Genomic DNA, 19125 nt, shown 5'->3' with positions numbered 1-19125 from the left:
CAGATTAGTTTTTTTTTTTTTTTTTTTCAAGATGATTGTGCACTCTTAAAAAGGACGTCATCAGTTCCTCATCATCTTGGGGACGTTTATTTTCCAGCGCTCCACATGTCCCGGCCTGGGAGCCAAGACATCTTGAAAAGTGCCATGTCCTTTTTAAGAGTGCACCGCGGGCGGCACGGTGGCTCAGTGGATACACTGCAGTCTCACAGCGAGGGGGGCGGGGCTTGGACTCGCGGCCCCGCCCTCTCTGTGTGGAGTTTTCGTGGTTCTCCCCGTGTCTGTGTGGGTTTCCTCCGGGTGCTCCGGTTTCCTCCCACACTCCAAAAACACGACTTGATTTCCCCCCCATCAGTAAAATAATCTGTCTCTCCCTCAGCTGATGCTCCCTGATCGCTGCTTTTTAGTGAATAAGTCTCTTTACTGTCATTTCTTGGGTAGATGGTGTTATTTAATATTTATTTATTTAATATTTATTGATTTATTGATTTATCTATCTATCTATCTATCTATTTATCTATTCATTCATTTATTTATTTATTATTATGTTAATGTTATTAAATTTTGCTCAGACAAGGAAGGAGCACATTATTTCAAGAATCACACATGAAGTGCAATTATAAGGAAGAGCATTTGGGCCAACCAAACAGTAAATACATAAATAAATACATAATAAACTGAGTTCTGAGATTTATCTCAGAAAAAAAGTCAGAATTTTGACTTCTTTTTCTTCTGATGTGTGCACATCAGAATTTGATCAATAAATATACACATTCAGAGTGACTCTGCCTTATATTCTACCTTTAAAGAAACTTTATAATGTTCAGTTTGTGTTCACATTGTGGAGAATGTGTCACTTTAATTCTGTGTTTATCACTGAGGTTGTAGTTTGCAGAGGTCTTGTACTGGACTACATTATACTGAGAGGTGTTTCTAATCTTTTGTCCTCGCCTATTTAATTTACATGAGGTTGGACAGAATATTGGAAACAGCTGTCAGTAAACTGCAGTCCAGTACAACAGCAGCACTAACTATGAGCTCAATGCCAAACATTGAAGTGAATGAACACCTCTATTACTGTGACAACAAGAAAAGCTGAGCATTATAGGCAGCAGGAGAGGAAACTTTATGGCACAACAGCTGGATTAGACTGGATTAGACTGTGCAGGTGGAGCTGATGAAGTGGCCGCTGAGTGTGTGTCTTCATTTCCATAGATGTGAGATTATAGACCTTGTTCAGACTGCATGCAGAGCTGATCAAACCACGGGCCTGTACCATAAAGCTGGATTAAGCGATGAGCAATACAGAGCAATACCTTCTTGTGTGTTTGCTTGTGCGTAAGTTAATTTTCTTCCGTATTTAGATACTTTCCTTCTTGTTGACAATTATTTCTGTTGTTTGTCCATGAATGATGTTGCATTCACCATCTCAGAGTTAATTGGTCCTGCCTTGTTAAGCACCGCACGGTGGTCGCTTTGGCTTAACAGTGCTGACACTGTTGCTCTTGCTAGTGCGGAGCCAGTTTGTTTATTTACGGCGTTTACTGTGTGGTTGCTCTGTGGTGCTTAGACCTTATTTATGTTGTTGCAATAAGTGTGTGGATGTTCTTGTTCCCTTTTATGCCCAAGTGTTAGTTGCTGCTTGTTGTGAATTGCTGTTATATGTTGATATAGGAGACAGGTGTGTATAATTGGACTAGATTTTATCAGCCTTTGCCTTGTCTTTGTGCATATATCTATAGGTATATAGATATCAATAGAGATATATAGGTATATGTTCCAATCTACCCATTTTGTATCATTCCTTTCATCATCCTCTCTGACATATTCTCTGGCTGATATATCATCCATATCTGCCAACCCAAATCAGACACATTCTCCTGAGGCCCAAACCTCTAGTATAACTATATTGTAGTCTATATACCCTACAGAGTTGTGCCACCTTGATGACACAAGTAGCAACTTGTAAGTGTGGCAGTGCAAGAGGATCACAGAGATACACTGCTGCCTGCAGTATTCCTAGAATATTCCTTTAATATTTCTAGGATCATCCAGTAAAGTCTGTGCTGTTGAAAATACACCCCAGATCAAGATGGAGCAGGTAGTGTGACGGAGGAAATTAAGTTGCCCTGGCTGCACGGCACTCAGCTGCTACAGTTACTGAATTCGAGGTAAAGTAACTTTGAAACTACGGTGTGCTTTGTGTTTGCTCCTGTTGGGCCTGTTAAAAAATAACAAATCACCTGCTGTGTAAAAGTGTTCAGGTGACACACAGGACACGCAGGTTCAAATATTCACAGCACAGCTCTCAAGCAAGTGTGACATAATTTACAGCCTCTGACTCCTCACCATGGCCAACAACCATATGTTAACCATATGTTAAGCAAACAGTTCAATGACTGTTCTACTCCATTCAACTTCTGGGTCTTATTCCTTCCTCTTTTCAATCTGGAAATCTATTTTTTGATTTTCTCTCACACATCCCCTCTGCTGACATCCGGCTCCTTCACCTTTTTGCTGCTCTGTTTGGTGTTTTGCCAGTGGACTCCACGCTGCCCACCCGGTTTTAACAATTCGGTAACTTTTCTGAACTCTGTTGGCAAGACGTCTCATTTTGTCTGCCTGGAAAAGCCCCCACCCACCCTCTCACACCTCCGTGCATAAAGGATGGCCTGCTGGATAAGAAATGCTCCCTGTGTGGGTCAATACAGAAAATGTAAAGCATGGCTGCCTCTTGTTGAGACTAACAGCCTTCATCTTGAATTTACCTCCTGCTGAGTGTCTCCCCTCCCTGTGCTGCACTTTGGCATTATATTTGTACAGTATATATCAAACATCAGCAGCACACACTGTTTACTGTGTGTTTCTGTTCTTTGCACATCTTCTGTGTGCTTCCTGTTGCTAACATCACCCTGTTTGATGCCAGCTGTGCATATTTCTGCATTCTGTTTTTGTTTCACTTAATCCTGTGAAATACCAGATGAATCATAAATAAAACACTATCACCGACACCAACATAATGACATAATCGACGAACCTCCTCCTGCTGACATTTAGAAGGACTCAGGCAGCAGCAGTGAAGAAGTCCTTCTACCTGATTTTCTTGGCAGTAGTAAGACTTGAACGGATGGCCGGAGGCGAGTACAGTACCTCAACACAAATTGTAAGCGATGGGGGCAGTCAGTGATAATGACATTTACCTTGTTTCCCTCCTGCCTGCTGCGCGCAAGGCTGCTGAGCGGTGCCACGGCTGCTTTCTGTTTGACGCCACAGCCTTCTTCTGAAAGTCAAGATCATTAAAATAATGAGCCGGGACTGAACCAGGGTCACCGGTGGAACCTGGTCGCATTCCCTCAGACAAAAGGGTCCGTGTTGCCCTTTTATTTCACAGCTTTCATCGTGTGCGAGAGTGTGTTGAATTGCACTGCATAATGCTGTGTAGGTGGCGTGTTGATACTGTGATCCAGTCATCAGCCGACCTCTGCGACACTGCTGTGGTGGGTGCAGATTCAGCGTGATTAATTAATACTTGCACAGAGCGAACAGCTTGCCAACCGTGATTCTCAAAGGCATCATGATTTACCAAGAGACGGGGCTTGGACAGGGTGACAGGGCGGTGGGTGTTTTTTAGAATCAGCAGGCTGTCCAGACGTATTATAGCAAACGGCCAGACTGCAAATAAAGCTGTACTTAGGAGAATTTCCTCTTAGTAAAACTGGATGCTTCTTATTATGCCATACCTGGGAAAGATGGCAGATAGATACAAAGATGCCAACTTGAAAATCATGTCAGGTTTCTGTCTTTCTGCTTGGAAACTTGGGGTTTGATAATGGACTCAACTTTGACATCTCCATCGAGGAAGTATCTGCAGTCCATTGTGGAGAAAGCATGTGTTCATTACCTCTGCCAAAAAGGTTATGTTTTTGTCTGTTTGTTTGAATGTCAGCAGGAAATCTCGAAAACCTACTGGCATCCATGAAATGTGGTGAACAGATAAACATTGTGCCAAGGAACAATTGATTCGATTTTGGTGGTGTTTCATATTTAGGATATTCACCTTCAGAGTCTTTTTTCACTGCAAAAACGCAAAATCTTACCAAGATTATTTGTCTTATTTCAAGTCAAAAATGTCTTATTACTAGTCAAAATATCTCATTACACTTAAAATAAGACATGATCACCTCAGAAGTAACTTGTTTTTGGACAATTGTCTCTTGTTTCAAGTGAAAATCTACTTGAAACAAGTGAAAATTTGCTTGTTTCATTGGCAAAATTTGTTTCTTGTTTCTAGCTAATTTTCACTTATTTCAAGTGAATTTTCACTTTTTCCACTGGCAAATTTTGCCAATGAAACAAGCAAATTTTCACTTGTTTCAAGTGAATTTTTACTTGAAACAACTGAAAATTGTCTAAAAACAATTTACTTCTGAGGTGATCATGTCTTATTTTAAGTGTAATGAGATATTTTGACTAGAAATAAGACATTTTTGACTTGAAATGAGACAAATAATCTTGGTAAGATTTTGTGTTTTTGCAGTGTTGTCTTTGTTTTTTAGCCATGACTGTCAACCTAACAGATACGAAGACTTGTTTTCCAAATCTTTAGAGTGTTGTAGGGTCAAGAAATCGTTTAAATTATAATTCAAGTTATCGATAATAATGTGTACAGTCACCTAATCAGGTCACTTAAAAAAAAAGTAGCATTTTATGACTTTTCTGTTGTTTTTTTTCCAAGTCAGTTCTTTGTTCACCCTTTTCCCCCATATTTTCACAAGTTAATTTCATGTTTCAAAGGCTTTTTTTAAAAAAAAAAAAAAAAGAAAGTGAACTTTCTATCGTGCCTGAGTGCCTATGTTGAAATTTAAAAAAAATTCATAAATAAATAAAGAAGGTTATCACAACCATTCACCCACAACATTTAGACCTATTGTTGAATGCTAGATGTGTTTATGATCCATTTTTCCTTTAATGCTCTGAACTGCAGCTGAAACTGAGCTTCTCAGCACTCATGTACAGTAAATCAGCGGTGTGAAATCAGTCATCACAGCAGACAGCTGCCTGATGTTTTTCATGGTTCGCTCCAGTGAGGCTGCCATGGAAGCCTTCCAACTCGAGGAAAAAAAAGGAAGAAATAAAAAGACACAAAAAGAGCAAACATGCTGCAGACATAAACAATGATATACAGGTGGTGTTACATATAAAGTGTCAGTATGGTGTGTATATAATATATACTGTGGATGAGAGCAAAACAAGGCCCAACAAACCTGACACACTTCCCTCCTCGATGCCTGTGCACTGTCAAACAAGCAAGTGAACACCTGACTAATGTTCACACGTTTTTGCATGCGCTGTGTATGTGTGTGTGTGTGTGTGTGTGTGTGTGTGTGTATGATGCCTGAGGACTGCAGCATTGTTCTGTGCTTCACTCTGGAAGACAAAACATTTTCCTCTTTTTCCCTTTTCCCCTCTTTTCTCGTTCTGCTATTTTAGTCTCAGCTCTTGGCACCATCTGCTTCACTGAACACAGAATAATACTGTCCTGCATGTGTGTGTGCATCCATGTGTCTGTGTGTATGTGTGTGTGAAGAGAGTGTATGAGAAAAAGTGTGTGTGTGTGTGTGTGTGTGTGTGTGTGAGAGAGAGAGTATGTATGTTTGTGTGTGTCTGGCCGGTGTATTGTAGTTATCATGTCTGAGATCTCACTTCTTTCTCTGCCTTCAAATTCAGTCGATGCAACCCGAATGCCAAATCTACACCACAACACACACACACACACACACACACACACACACAATAATGCAATTAATCAATAGAAACTGTCTCACACAAATGGCTCTGCATTTTACAAAGACAGCGCGAGAGAGAGAGAGAGAGAGGGAGAGAGAACATTTATTTGTGTTGAACAGCATGTGCTGCAAGGGGATTCCAACATGACTGGAATATGAACAAGCCCCCTCCTTTTATTAACACCCACCCCCACCCCCACCCAAATACATAGAGACACATAACCGAGGTCTCTCAGAAAAAAACTGCTTCTCTCTCTCTCTCTCTCTCTCTCTCTCTCTCTCTCTCTGTCCATCTCGCTCCAGGAAGCACACAAGTTAAAATGACAAGTGTTGTTCTTATCAAGTAAGGATCCACAGCATTTTCACATAAGTAGATATCCAGATTTTATATTTGATGATCTAAACTCCTGTTTTTTTGTTTTGTTTTGTTTTGTTTTTTTCCCATGGGAGCATAATCTTCCCTGGAAGAAAGATCAGGCACACAGGAAATGATCCGGTCTACGTGCGTTCTACAGAAGGGGAAGAAGAACAACAGCCGTTCAAAAGTTCATCTTCATCAGAATCCATGGTGCAAAAGTGCAGTGCAAAAACTTAAAAAACACACACACACACACACACACAAAAAAACTCCATCGGATTATGCCTTTTAGAATTTAAAAAAGTGAGCAGATGCTGAAGAAACTGCAAGTCAGAGGGTTTCCCTGCAAACAAGATCTTGGATTTAAACACCAGTTCCTCCATCGCACTTGTCATTCTGGATTTTGTCTTGATCAGCGCCTCGCATTAAAATGCATCTCCTGCATATGAACTGAGGTCAGATTTCTCGGTCCCCCACAACATCCCTCTCCTCCCCTAACGCTACTTTCAAAGCTCCTGTTTAATTTGTGCACTCCTGGTTTGAATTGTAAAAATGATCTCCATTCACAGAGCTACAGGATGTGCATTTGTAGCACAATTTGACCTGCACTCTGCTAGCAGGGAGACCAAATCCATCGCCGGCCACCTCTGGAAGTCGTTTAGGCTTTCAGACCCATCCCACTGTGTGAATGTTTACCCTTGGATTTAATGCGATTAACTTTAAACACGATCTGATCACCCAGGATGCGTGTTGATGTTGGATGGAACAGAAATCCTGATCCTGAGCTGATCTTTTCATGACTCTGAGCAGGGAGTCCGTAAGTTTATTCTCTGTTTAGCCAAGCAGAAGATCAGTTTTTACGCACGCAGAACTGCAGAAGCTTGCTGTGAACAATACTGACTAACAGTCTGAGGGAACACAATTTCCCCCAATAACCCTGGATTAAATGGATTCATTCGCTAATTGGATGGGTTTACTCAGGCATATTTTATCAGAATGCACTTGATATGGCTTCAAAACAGGGCATATCTGCTGTTTTGTAGTTTTAGGTTGTAAGTCCATTCCTCTGTTGGTAAAATCAGCAGACGAGGCGCACACAGAGCAGCAGCAGCTACAGTGGAGCTTAATGAGAGAAAGACGTGAGCTCTCCTTCCTCTATGCTGGATTTCTCCCTGCATATTTGTTCGGCATCACTGCAAATCAGCGAGAGAAGCTCTTACTCCCACTTATTTTTACGGGCCGACGCTGAAGTTGTCATTGTCACCATGCTGCCTTTAAACACTACAAATGTCATCTGCCTTTAAAGGAATATTCCAACGTTTTCGGGATAAATACTCTTTTTCTGACTTAGGCCAGACAAAACTAATTTCTGGGTTCCGGTTCCCGACCGAGTGTCCCATTTAACCCCCGAGTCAGGTTATTTTATTGGCCTCTGTGTAAAAATAAAATTAAAAAAATAAAATAAAGGCACTATGCGACCAAGTGTGACCTTGTTGGCATTGGTCAAAAGTTAAGCAGGGCTTTTATTTTGATGTATGTTGCACTCGCCTTATTTGTGATGTTCTTGCGTAACTTCGGAAAATAACTTCATGGAATCACGCGCCACTGACAGCACTGGCTGGAAAGAATGGACTTCCGCACGGTGTGTGTGTGTGATTTGTCCTCGCAAACCACCAGCGAAAATAATCCGACTACAAGAGAAAACCTTTGCAGATGTAGTGAAAGAGGTGAAACAGTGCCATTGTAGATTTGCAAGGACACCCACCGTGGAGCTTGGCTCTATGGCGGTGGGCGTGATGGGTGTATTCGACTTCAGGTACCTAACACTGCGATGCGAGCCGGAGACACCTCCCTCTGCTAGTAATAACGCTGCTACATCCGTTAAAAAGGTGGTAACTTATGCAAATATTGAATTAATTATATTTAAAAAGCAACCCACGCATCGCTTCCGAAAATAAAAAAAGAATAAAGTAAAATAAAATCCCTACCTACCCATCCTTCCCATGAATAATAAAAAAAAATAAATAAAATAAATTCCCCACTTATTCATTCATTAAATGACAAGGAACCGGAACCCAAGGTATTTTTTTGTTTGGCCTTATCCAGACTGAGACAAGATGTTTGATACTACTGTCACCTGTGTACATCCAGTGTTTCGGTTCCTATGGGTAGCATTTCCTGTTAGCTTAGCATAAAGACTTCAAGTTTATAGGAGTCATTCACTTTGCCTATCAAAGCAGAAAAAAATAAACCTTACAGCAACTCCAAAGCTTTTTTTTTTTTTTTTTGGTGCAAATACACCAGAGCTGAATGAAAAAAGAAGTTGGTTAGCCTACATGATCAATGAAAACGAAAGACAGAGGTCGAGTTGTGCTATCCCTGTTCTGCTTACAAATGATCACCTGTTTATGACTGAGACAAGATGAGGGTGCTTGCATGACATTCATTATAATTGGATTTTTTGCTTTAATCGGGCTACGATCAGATCTTAGTGCATGTAAAACTTGACCAGCAAAAATCAGAGCTCTTGTGGTTTCACAGCTGTGGGAAGGAGAGGGCATCAGTGGGACACAAATCAGGGTTTTGTGTGTGTGGCTTACCGGTGGACAAAGTCATTACAATAACTGACAAGGAAAGAGGAAGTTGAGGATTTATGGATGGTTCACTTTTCCGTCAAAGAGTGTTGGTCAATAAATTGTCCCTCCCTTCAGTTTGTGCGTCTCCGTCTCTCCTGTCCAACTCTTATCTCTCTCTTTGTGTGTGTGATTGAGAGGCTCATATCTTATTTTCTAGCTCCAGGGATAACGTAGCTCTCTGTTGACTCAGTGTTAATAACCAGTGACACTTACACTGCGGTTAAATGTCACCAGCAAATGTTCTCTGAGAGTCCTACAGTACGTGTGTGTGCTCTGATGTGAGAGTGTGTACACCAGAGTACATGAGCGGCTCGGAACGGAAGAAATAGTCGCACCAAACTTGCGCAGTGACGGCAAGTCGCTCACACCACCCCGCTCCAACCATCCCTGCGGCTCGCACCTCACACCGAATCGCTCACCCCAATTCCTCTAAATACCGCTCCACAATCGATCTGCTCATATTACTATTAATGATGATTCTGGATTACAGTACAATAGGTGAACAGGCAGTCAACAATAGGCTAACCCAAAGCTAACTTAGCTTGCCCAGACAAGCTGCACAACAACATAAAACAAGTGACGTCTACGTTAACGTTAGCTAACGTTACCATGGTTAAAATAAGGCTAACAGTTACCGGTATTCCAACAAGACCATCAGATAACGTTAGCGTGACAACACATAACTTACCTGTTCCGCAGGCGAATGTGTGATGTGTCATCCAGATGCTTAAGTAATCCACTAAGGTCACAAGTCAGCAAGTGACGGCAACTGTTTTCCAAGTCTGTTCATAAATCCAGAGTGCACTGTAGCCTAGCTGGCTAGCTAGCTAGGTAGCTAGTGCTAACGTTAAGTTAGCTGGATTTTTTTTGCAAAATTATTATAGGCTGTAAATACGATCATTAACCTGGAAACATTGTACAGTACAGTGTAGTGCAGTGGCTCGGTTTTCATTTTATTAGTGGTGGAGAAGACTGGACATCAACCCTGGTTGAAGGAATTCGGCATGAGAGTAAAATTACCAGCAGGAGGGACCCCTTAGCTTAGGCTACTTTAAATGTTTGCTGCTAGACTAGTCTTAGACTAGACCTATCAGTACAACACTATAACGCCGGTATCTTGGGAATTTATTGGGGTAGCCTAGCGTTACAGACTTGGAACACAATTGCTGACTTGACAGTGGATTATAAAGCTTTTGGATGGCATTACCACCTATTCGCCAAACAGAACAGTCAGGTAAGTTTCAATTGTCTAACATTAGATGTTCAAGTTATTGAAAAGAATGACGTCGACTCTTGCTCTGTTGTGGATCAATATCCATAGATGCCGTGGTGGCTGGTAGCAGGGGCGCCACCAGGAATTTTGGGCCCCATGAAAAAAAAATATAAATGTATTTACTAGTTGATGGTTTAATAATTTTATATTAGTTTTTACCTATTTTTTGGGGCCCCTGTCAGGCAAGGGCCCTTGGCGCCCCCTGGCTGGTTGCCTGCTACAGTAGGCCTTCTTCTTGACAGATAGCTCTGGCAGAGAAACACTAGGCCCAGCGTTCAGGAAGGTAGGCAGTAGGGCTGGGCGATATGGCCTCAAATCAATATCACGATATATTTGAGCACCTCACCTCGATAACGATAAGTGGACGATAATTCCCGGGGGAAGGGGGGTATTGACGGTGACATTGACAGTATGCCTGGAAGGAAAGGTTTTCCCGTTCGCCACTAGATGGGGCAATGGCAGCATAATTTCTTGCTCCACAGGCAGTTTTATTGACAGTATGCCTCCTACTTGCTATAACTGCTGTATTTACAGAAGTCAGACATGTAAACTCCTCACAGTAAAAAAAGTGACAGTGTCACGGGGGTCCCCTCCTACAACGGGAGTTGCTAGTTAGCTGGAAGGTTAGGCCCTTACATAGCAAGCATATGTTTTGAGCTAAATGGCTAACGTTAGTTAGCAAGACAAGCAGACCATGCTGGAATTAACATTAGAACTAGCTAACGTTAGTCTAATTTAACGTAAGGCGGTTCCTTCAAACTAAAGTTAAAACTTTCCATCGGACTCGGAAGCCAGGCGTCTCTTCCAAACTACGCGATTCATGTGAATGACCCAACTGACAAAAAAAAAAAAAAAAAAACGGCGATTGTAGCCGAAAGGTGACAAGTTTCCGTGCCTGAGAAATGCGACTCTAACTCTGTGCTGTCTGAGAATAACTCAAGAAAATACATATTAAATACTTTTAGTTAAATTTATTGAACAACTGACAATCAAACCAAGTTTAAAAGTATAAAATACGACAAGCAAGTCCTCCTCGACTAAATCTACTTCAGCTACCTCAGCTGCAGCAGCAGCCGCTTCTACATTTGAGCCTTCCTCCGTTTCCTCATCTCTCTTTCCCTTCTTGTTGCAGACATAGACATAGAAAGAGGCTAGATTGGCCCCTCCCCCTTTTTCCACGGCAGAGTTGGCGGCCATCTTGAAGCGGTCGACTGCCCAAATGCACAGAGTGGGACCACAGCATTGTAGATGGAAAATGCCTCCACATTGTGCAGCCTACGATTGTAAAAACCGGCGTACTGCACAATCCAGACAACAGGGAATTACCTTTCACAGGTAAGACACATGTTTAGTTTAATTTGGTCATTATAACTTACCCATAGACATCTATAACGTTACTACTAGCCCCAAAGTGACTGGAGTCTCCTCTGTAGGCTGATTGTGTTGTGTTCGCTCGCTTGCCAACAATCTAACTAGTTAAGGCTGAATCAAGTCTGTTTTAAAAAATAATCAGTAGAACTAGGCACTCAAATGAGCTACGTGTCTGACTTTACGTGTGCTACAAGCGGAGGAAAACAGGCAATATTAGCTACTGGTTTGGGTTGGTTTGTGTGGAGCTAGCCAACAGGTTGTGGTTAACTGTTAGCTAGCTAATTTTCTTGCTAACGTTACTTTTCCCACTCCCTGAAGGTTTCCCAAAGAGCAGAACCTTAGGAAGAAATGGGAGGTCGCCCTCAAAAGAAAAGATTTTAGAGCCACGGATGAGTCTGTGCTCTGTTGCTAACACTTCAAGCCAGAGGATTTCAACAGGACTGTCGGGCTTAGATCTGATGTCATACCATCCATTTTCAACTTCCCAGCTCATCTCCAAACAGCAGGTGTGTCATTTAGGCTTTCTGTATTCTGTATATCAAATATGCTTATGACTATAATGTAAACACAAGGGCCTATTTGGCTTCATTCACATTGGCAATTTCAACCTGCCTTAGCCTGTTGTGAGTATCTGTACTTGATATATGTCCTAATCAGCTGTAAGCATCATGGCCTTGATCAATTGAAATCCTATCTCACTTGCTTTCTGACTCTCATTTTAGACATGTACACACCCACACTGCACACATGCACACTTCCTTCATTGAAACATGTTAGAATATGTGTCCCTGCCACAAACACTCTCATACTCATGGTGCTGGCAGTTGGATGCATAGATGAGATTAAGAATGACGGCCAGCCATAACCTATTCATCCCTTCTGCTAGGACCACACCTTTGCACTGCCCAGCTGTCCAGTTGCTCTAAAGAAGAGACTGATTCAGGCTACAGACAATGTGATCACACTGGAGCAGGAGAAGAGTAACGCAAGGAAGCGTGAACTGAGGGCAAAGAGTCATATGAAGGATGTCCTCCAAGAGCTGAGGGAGAAAAACTTGATTAATGAAGAACTGTATGTTTGTTTGTTTTGTACAAAAATGTTCATAAAGGCTGAAGTGTTTCGACCATAGTTGTCAGTGTCTGTTTTGTGCTGTAATTAAAATGACATGTATGTAGGCATATACTGCAGGTTTTTCCCAGCATGTATTTGACACAGGGGGTCTACCTAAGAGTCTTCACCCGCCACCTAAGCCAAATTAACATCTTAAGGCTTTTTAAGGGCATTTTAATTACTGTTAAGGACCAGGGACCACCTGAGCCCCCCAAAAAGCCAGGGAAAACCCTGTACTCCGTGTGCATTTTAAACAAATTCCCTCAAGCCGTTCCCACAGCATAGACTGTTTAATGTATATTTTGGGTCTAATGTTAATGCTTGACTTTCTGCTGAGCCATCATTTGAATAATAATGTGCGTGTGATCCTTGGTGGTCTGGCAGAGTGTTCATAGGTACAATAACTACATGAGAACCTCAGACGAAGAACCATTTTTTCACATGTTACATATCATCAATATTACACTATTTAGATTATCACATTAATGTGTATATATTTACCTTGATAATTTGATTATATCAGAAAGAAAATGATCAAATGAGGCCCTCTGACAAAGAACTATACATGCATGTTTTCACATTTTAGATAATCATCAACATTACACTATTTAGACTAGTATGCCTATCGTGCATGTATTTACCTTGAAAATTGATAGTGTCCTTATTCTACTGACAAAATATATTTCTTACATAGGCCTAATCTTAATATATGGCCATGAGAAATCGAAATTGATAACAAATGGACTGACAGGCATCTTAAATTTCGCCATGTCTAATGATAAAGTATGCTTTCTGGTGGGCATCTGAGGGGAAAAAACATGCTTCTAGCGAGAATTCAGCCCGGGTCTATAAATAATAAGTCTTGTGTGATAACAACTATACCACTACAACTTCAAAATATTCAAGGGAAATAGCTATTTATTTCCGAAAGCTTGTATTGGTAATGTACAGTGAATCGCGGGGTTGACCGTTTCAAGATGGCGCCGCCGTCGGACGTCAGTCTACTGGGATTCCACCGGAAGGCGTCCAGTCTACCTCTGTATGTCTGTGGTTGCAGACTGGAGGGGGTGGAGTCACGTGACTACACACACAGTACAGTGTCTTAAAGGGACATGAACAGGCCTACCTACACAGCCAAAAAAGACAAAAATGACTTTTATTTTGTTTTTTTTTAAATACCGAACATACCGACATGAGCAAAGTGACGTCGGTTATCGTCATAAATTTCGGTATCGGTAAATTTTCGGTATATCGCCCAGCCCTAGTAGGCAGCTAAGTTTATAGATTTCTAGCAACTTGGCAGTTTGAAGTGGATGATAAAAAGCGCTTACAAAACTTGCAAGGAAATATATATATATATATATATATATATATATATATATATATAAAAGCTGGGAGCGGGGGGTAATTCACCACTCACTCCGCACCGGAGCAATGGAACGGCAATAAAGAAACCCGCACCACCGCACCGCGTTAAATAACGACGCACCGCTCCTCCCTCACTCCAGCTCCGAACCGTTCACGAACACTGGTGTACACTCATAAAAGGCAGCATTACAAGCAACACAAGCCGTGTTGGCTGTCAGAAACTAGACACAAACAATTATGCGCGTTAATGATGTGTGAAGAATCCATCCCCATGTGGTTTGTCCCTGTTAAGAGTTAAAAGTCTGACCTTTTTTTCGGTGGAAATGCAGCCTCAAAAGCAGTTGGAGGTAGGCGGTTGATTTTGGCTTAATTTACAGAGACAAAACAGATCCGATTTCCTGTTTGTGGATCAGATCTGAAACGACACATCAAATCCCTCCTGGCTTGTGTTGTCGGGGAAATCTAGTTTGCAAAGGGAGACTCAATCACGCAGAAGGCTCCGGGACCCAAAGTTGCGGATTTATAAAAGCGGCTCAGAGTTTTTGTCCTTATTAGTAAGACACACACAGCCCTCGCACTACACTCACACACACGCGTGCAAATATCAGCTGCTGTCTAACTGCTGACTCTGTGGCAGAAATCCCCAAAGCCACAAATAAGCAGAGTGCAACCCCACTGAAGTGTTTATCTGAGTCGAGGCTGTTTCACACACAGGCGTCCAAAACACCCCCACCCCTTCTAAAGCTGTCATACACACCCCATCCAATTTTGTGGACCGTTTTCGAGCCAGTTGCTTTGTTTGGACAGATAACACATCAGCATCACAGAGGATGAGAACCACTGGCCAGCAGAGAATGGCCGATTTGACCATCATGATCAGCGGCACTTTATTTGATGTTTCTTCCTGTAATCTTGTTCTCGCTGATTTTGTCCTATTGACAAATCTCTGCTGAAAGCAATTTCACTATTGATCAAAATCTGTTCAATGGTAAGGGCGAATAATATGGATAATTTAAAAAAAAAAAAAAAAAAAAAAATCAAATTTCAGCTATTTTGACATTTCGGAGTTGTATTCCTTTAAGCATTGAGTGGCCTTAATCATTTGCTACCACATCATAACAAGGTAGGGTGCCCTCCCCTTTGAAACCGCACAGTCCGCCTTTAACCAAGAAAAACCTCAAGAAGAAAGAACAAAGTATTTCCACACACACAGGAAGAAACTCATCTTTGTTGTGTCACTTTCACTGTCAGCGTTTCACTCCTCTGACCTTATTTCACTCTTACAGTAATAGAATCTCTGTATGTTTGTGCTTTGATTTTCACCGACTGTTCATCAGAACAGCTTCAGACTTGCTGGGGGGAAAGGTTGTATTTTGCTTATGTTGGTAATATGATCAAATCCAGGATAATTGTATTTGAATTTGGAGAAATATTTTGTTTGGCCTGGCGGGAGTTTTGTGCATTCTTAGGAAAATTCTTGTGCAAATTTGCGGTGGTTGGAAAGTTGAAGAATTTGATGAAGTCCTGCTGTGTTTTTCCAGATCACAAGCTGTTCAAAATAACTCATCAATAGATTGACTCCATTACGAACCTGTGGTAATCTAAGCAGAGATCCAAAGCTGTCTCAGGGCTCCTGTCCCTGCAGTGGTGAAATGTTGAGTTCATCTGTGTGCAGCCTGCACCTCTGCCATGATGCGAAAATAGGTTGAGGGTCTTATTTTATTTTATGTTATTTATATTTTTATTTTGTGCTCATGTGGTTCTACGTTCAGGACAGAATGTGACCCTTGACCTGCTGTGTACATGCAGCTATGTTGTGATGTTTTCACCTCAAAAGATGCCAGGCAGATGCACTAATGAATTCCTTTCACTGGTTTCTTTTGTCACAGCTGCAGAAATATACAGTAAGAAAATTAATAAAATCAAACCTGAAAACAATTTGCATTAAATACATTTCTCCTCCTCTGTATGGCTTTTTATTTTGTTGTTTTCCAGCGATGCCCGACAGACATGATTTATTTCAAAAGAGGCGTGTTGGCACAGCTCACAGGTTCACTAAATGACATGCAGAGCCAGGTTCTTATGAACTTGGATTTCACCCTCAGCTCAGTAGTTGGCCTATAATCTTTGTCCGGTTCACCCAAACGAACCAAAGACTCCAGCTGCAGTTTGGCTTGAAGTCTATTCCAGGTAGAAGGAGCTGCGCACCTCAAGGCCCTCCTGCCAAGCAGAGACTTCAGATACAGAGAGTGAGAACAGGTCACAGGAACGTGAGCTGGAACTGCTCTGCTGCTGCTGTTGTTGATATTTATGTGCAGAGATGGAAGCGAGGTATGCCAGGAATCACCTTCAAATGAATGTGAGCCAGTGTGTTTGCCTCCATTAGATAATAAAGGCCAGTTAGTCTTGGCTTACAGAGCACAGTGATGCATGAGAGCTTTACAGCCACTCACAAGCCCAGATCTAACATATTCATAAATGATGATGTCATTTTTTGCTGAGATCTGTACCAAACAAACATGCATTTTTTTTTTTTTTTTTTTTTTTTTAGTATGATTTATAAGACAAGGCATCTCAGCCAAGGCATTTCTGTAGCTCCACAACCCTTTATTTATAAAAAAGTTATTTTGCCAACATTTTACTTTTAAAAAATAAATAAAATTGTGTCTCCTGTGATCTGGACACTGCACTTTGCCATACTATGATTTCAAGACTGCTTTGATCTCTCGTCCTGTGTACCTAGACCTTTAGGCAGTCAACTAAAGGTCAGACAGCACATCATGTTGTCCACTAGATTAATCATCACACTACAGATCACCATCTGGAAAGAAACACACACATACACACATGCACTCACCGCTGAGCAGGTGCAGCTGTAGCAAACTCCTTGAAAGTGAATTTAAAATTTATTACTCCCAGAGATATTAGTCGCTGGCACTCCCCTGAGTTTCTCTCTGAGTGTAACACATTTTAAATTCACTTTCAAGGAGACTGCAACAATCCCACCTGCTCGACAGTGTACAGTATGTGTCAGTGTGTGTGTGTGTGTGTGTGTGTGTGTGTGTGTGTGTGTGTGTGTGTGTGTGTAAAGATGGTAATGTGATCTGTAGATGAAGGTAGCGGTCATTGCATCAGTCCAAAAACAGTTTCCACTTGTTCTCCAGTCACCCTGGCTCAGAGTTGGGAAGTTATTGAGCTACTGATGGTTTAGCAGGCAGTTTAAATCCGGCATCAGTGCACTGAAAAAGAAACAGTGTTACACCCTGTATTGGCTTTGGAAGCTGTTTTTTGGAGACAGCAGCCCTAATTAGCTGGAGTCGAGCTGCTGGCAGTCGGCTGTCTGCACTCTGCACGGCACAACACGGCTCCGAGTAAACTAGCATGCATCTGCAACATGGATCTGTGCATAAATTATCTGCTCTCTCTCTCTGTTCTCCATGTGTGCACACCCCCAGATAATGGAACCTGAGACAATCCTGTAAATCGATTTATATCTGATAAATAGGCCATTTAAAGCTGAAAAAAACAACAACATTGAAACAAGAAAATCAAAGAGCAGAATGTAAAATGTCACATAGAGCTCTTTTGGCATGAAACTTAGTTTAACCCTTTCATTTAACCCTCATTATTACTGTTATTATTATTATTGTTACTATTATTATTATTATTGTAGTAGTAGTAGTAGTAGTAGTAGTACAAATAAATACATACATACATAGATAAATTCATTTATTTTTCAAATTTTCCATTTTTTTTTTCGTAATGTTATAGTAATTTTCTTGTTGCTTTGATTTTAAATATACCTAGCGCAGTATTTATAAATGTAGTTTCCTTATTTTTATTTATTTATTTATTATTTATTCTGATAATTTCTGGCTAATTAAGTAAGTAATTTTCTGGATTTTTAAAGCAGTTTGTGGTATTTTTATTTATTTCTAATTTGCTCATTTTTGCTACTGGAATCAAGTGAATTTGCTCAGGTGTCAAAGGGTTATAATGTATTAAACAACAAAACACAAAAAAATTAGGGTGTCTTGGTGGCTGAAAGGTCAGATACTTGTGACAAAATGCAGAGCTGCATACGTACACCCTCTCTCCAGTGTCTCCTGTTTGTCTCCACTCTAATTTATCAGACGCAGAAATGCCTTAAAATGTTAATAAGAATAATATGAAATAAATATACTGCTGGTGAATCAGTCCCTCGACTGTATAAAATCATTCTCTGGTAACCTGTCTTTCTCCATAGCTTTGTAAACGTCCCTCCTGCGATTAATTCCACTGATTGGTCTCGCTCAGTTGTTGTATTATGTATTGATCTAGTCTGCGCTCATATGCAAGGCTCCTGCATTAGTAACCCCGTTGGGCTAAAAGGAAGGAATAAAACATTAAAGGTTTCCATTCCGAGTTCGACTTCCATGGCTGCACATGCTATTTTCTAATGGCGTAACATTTGAGATCGATTTGTTAAGTGCAGTTAGGTGAAGACGTATGAGTGTTGTGTTGGCTGGGATGGCTCATTTCAGATGCAATGGGTCTGTTCAGGAAAATATGTTCTCTCCAAGGATGCTATCAGGTCTCTTATACTTTATTGTGTGTAGTTAAACAGATGTTGAACTGATGTTATTCTCCCCAGACAGCCTCTGATTGGACGAACTGTCTCTCTCTCTCCCTTGGTGTCCTTCCACAGTAATCCTAATTACTGCGGGGTTAAAGATTATAATGATGTTAATTGCTTCCTCTCTGGAACAATCACTCCATTCCACATAGTCCAAACACACACACGCACACATGTACACGTACACTTAACGACTGTCTTGCATGTGAATGTTCTTTTACTGATTCGTGGTAATAGTTTCTCAGACGAGTCCAATCCTAACCTGATTTCTGCTCTGATTAAAATCTTGGAACAGGTGCGTTTGTCACTGTGCGCAAGGACAAAACGCTCGCCCTCTCTCTCCGTTTCTTTGTCTGCCCCCTCTCTCTCTCTGCCACAGCTGTCCTCTCCATCCTCTCCTTCCTCTTCCTTGTGAAAGAAATGAGGCGGCTGAGCAAGATTCAGAATGATAGGGTGAAGAGATCACACACACACACACACACAAACACACACACACATGCGCTTCCAGCTCGAAAGGCAGGCAAATGCTGGGGACCACGCTCACTTCCCCCCCAGATGCACCCGGTTACCATGGCAACCCCAGATGACTTGGAAATGGAGCACTCTGTGTG

This window comes from Myripristis murdjan, chromosome 24, assembly GCF_902150065.1.
Source record: "Myripristis murdjan chromosome 24, fMyrMur1.1, whole genome shotgun sequence".
NCBI lineage: Eukaryota > Metazoa > Chordata > Actinopteri > Holocentriformes > Holocentridae > Myripristis > Myripristis murdjan.
The sequence above is the reverse complement of the archived record's forward strand: the minus strand, read 5'-3'. Positions refer to the sequence as shown.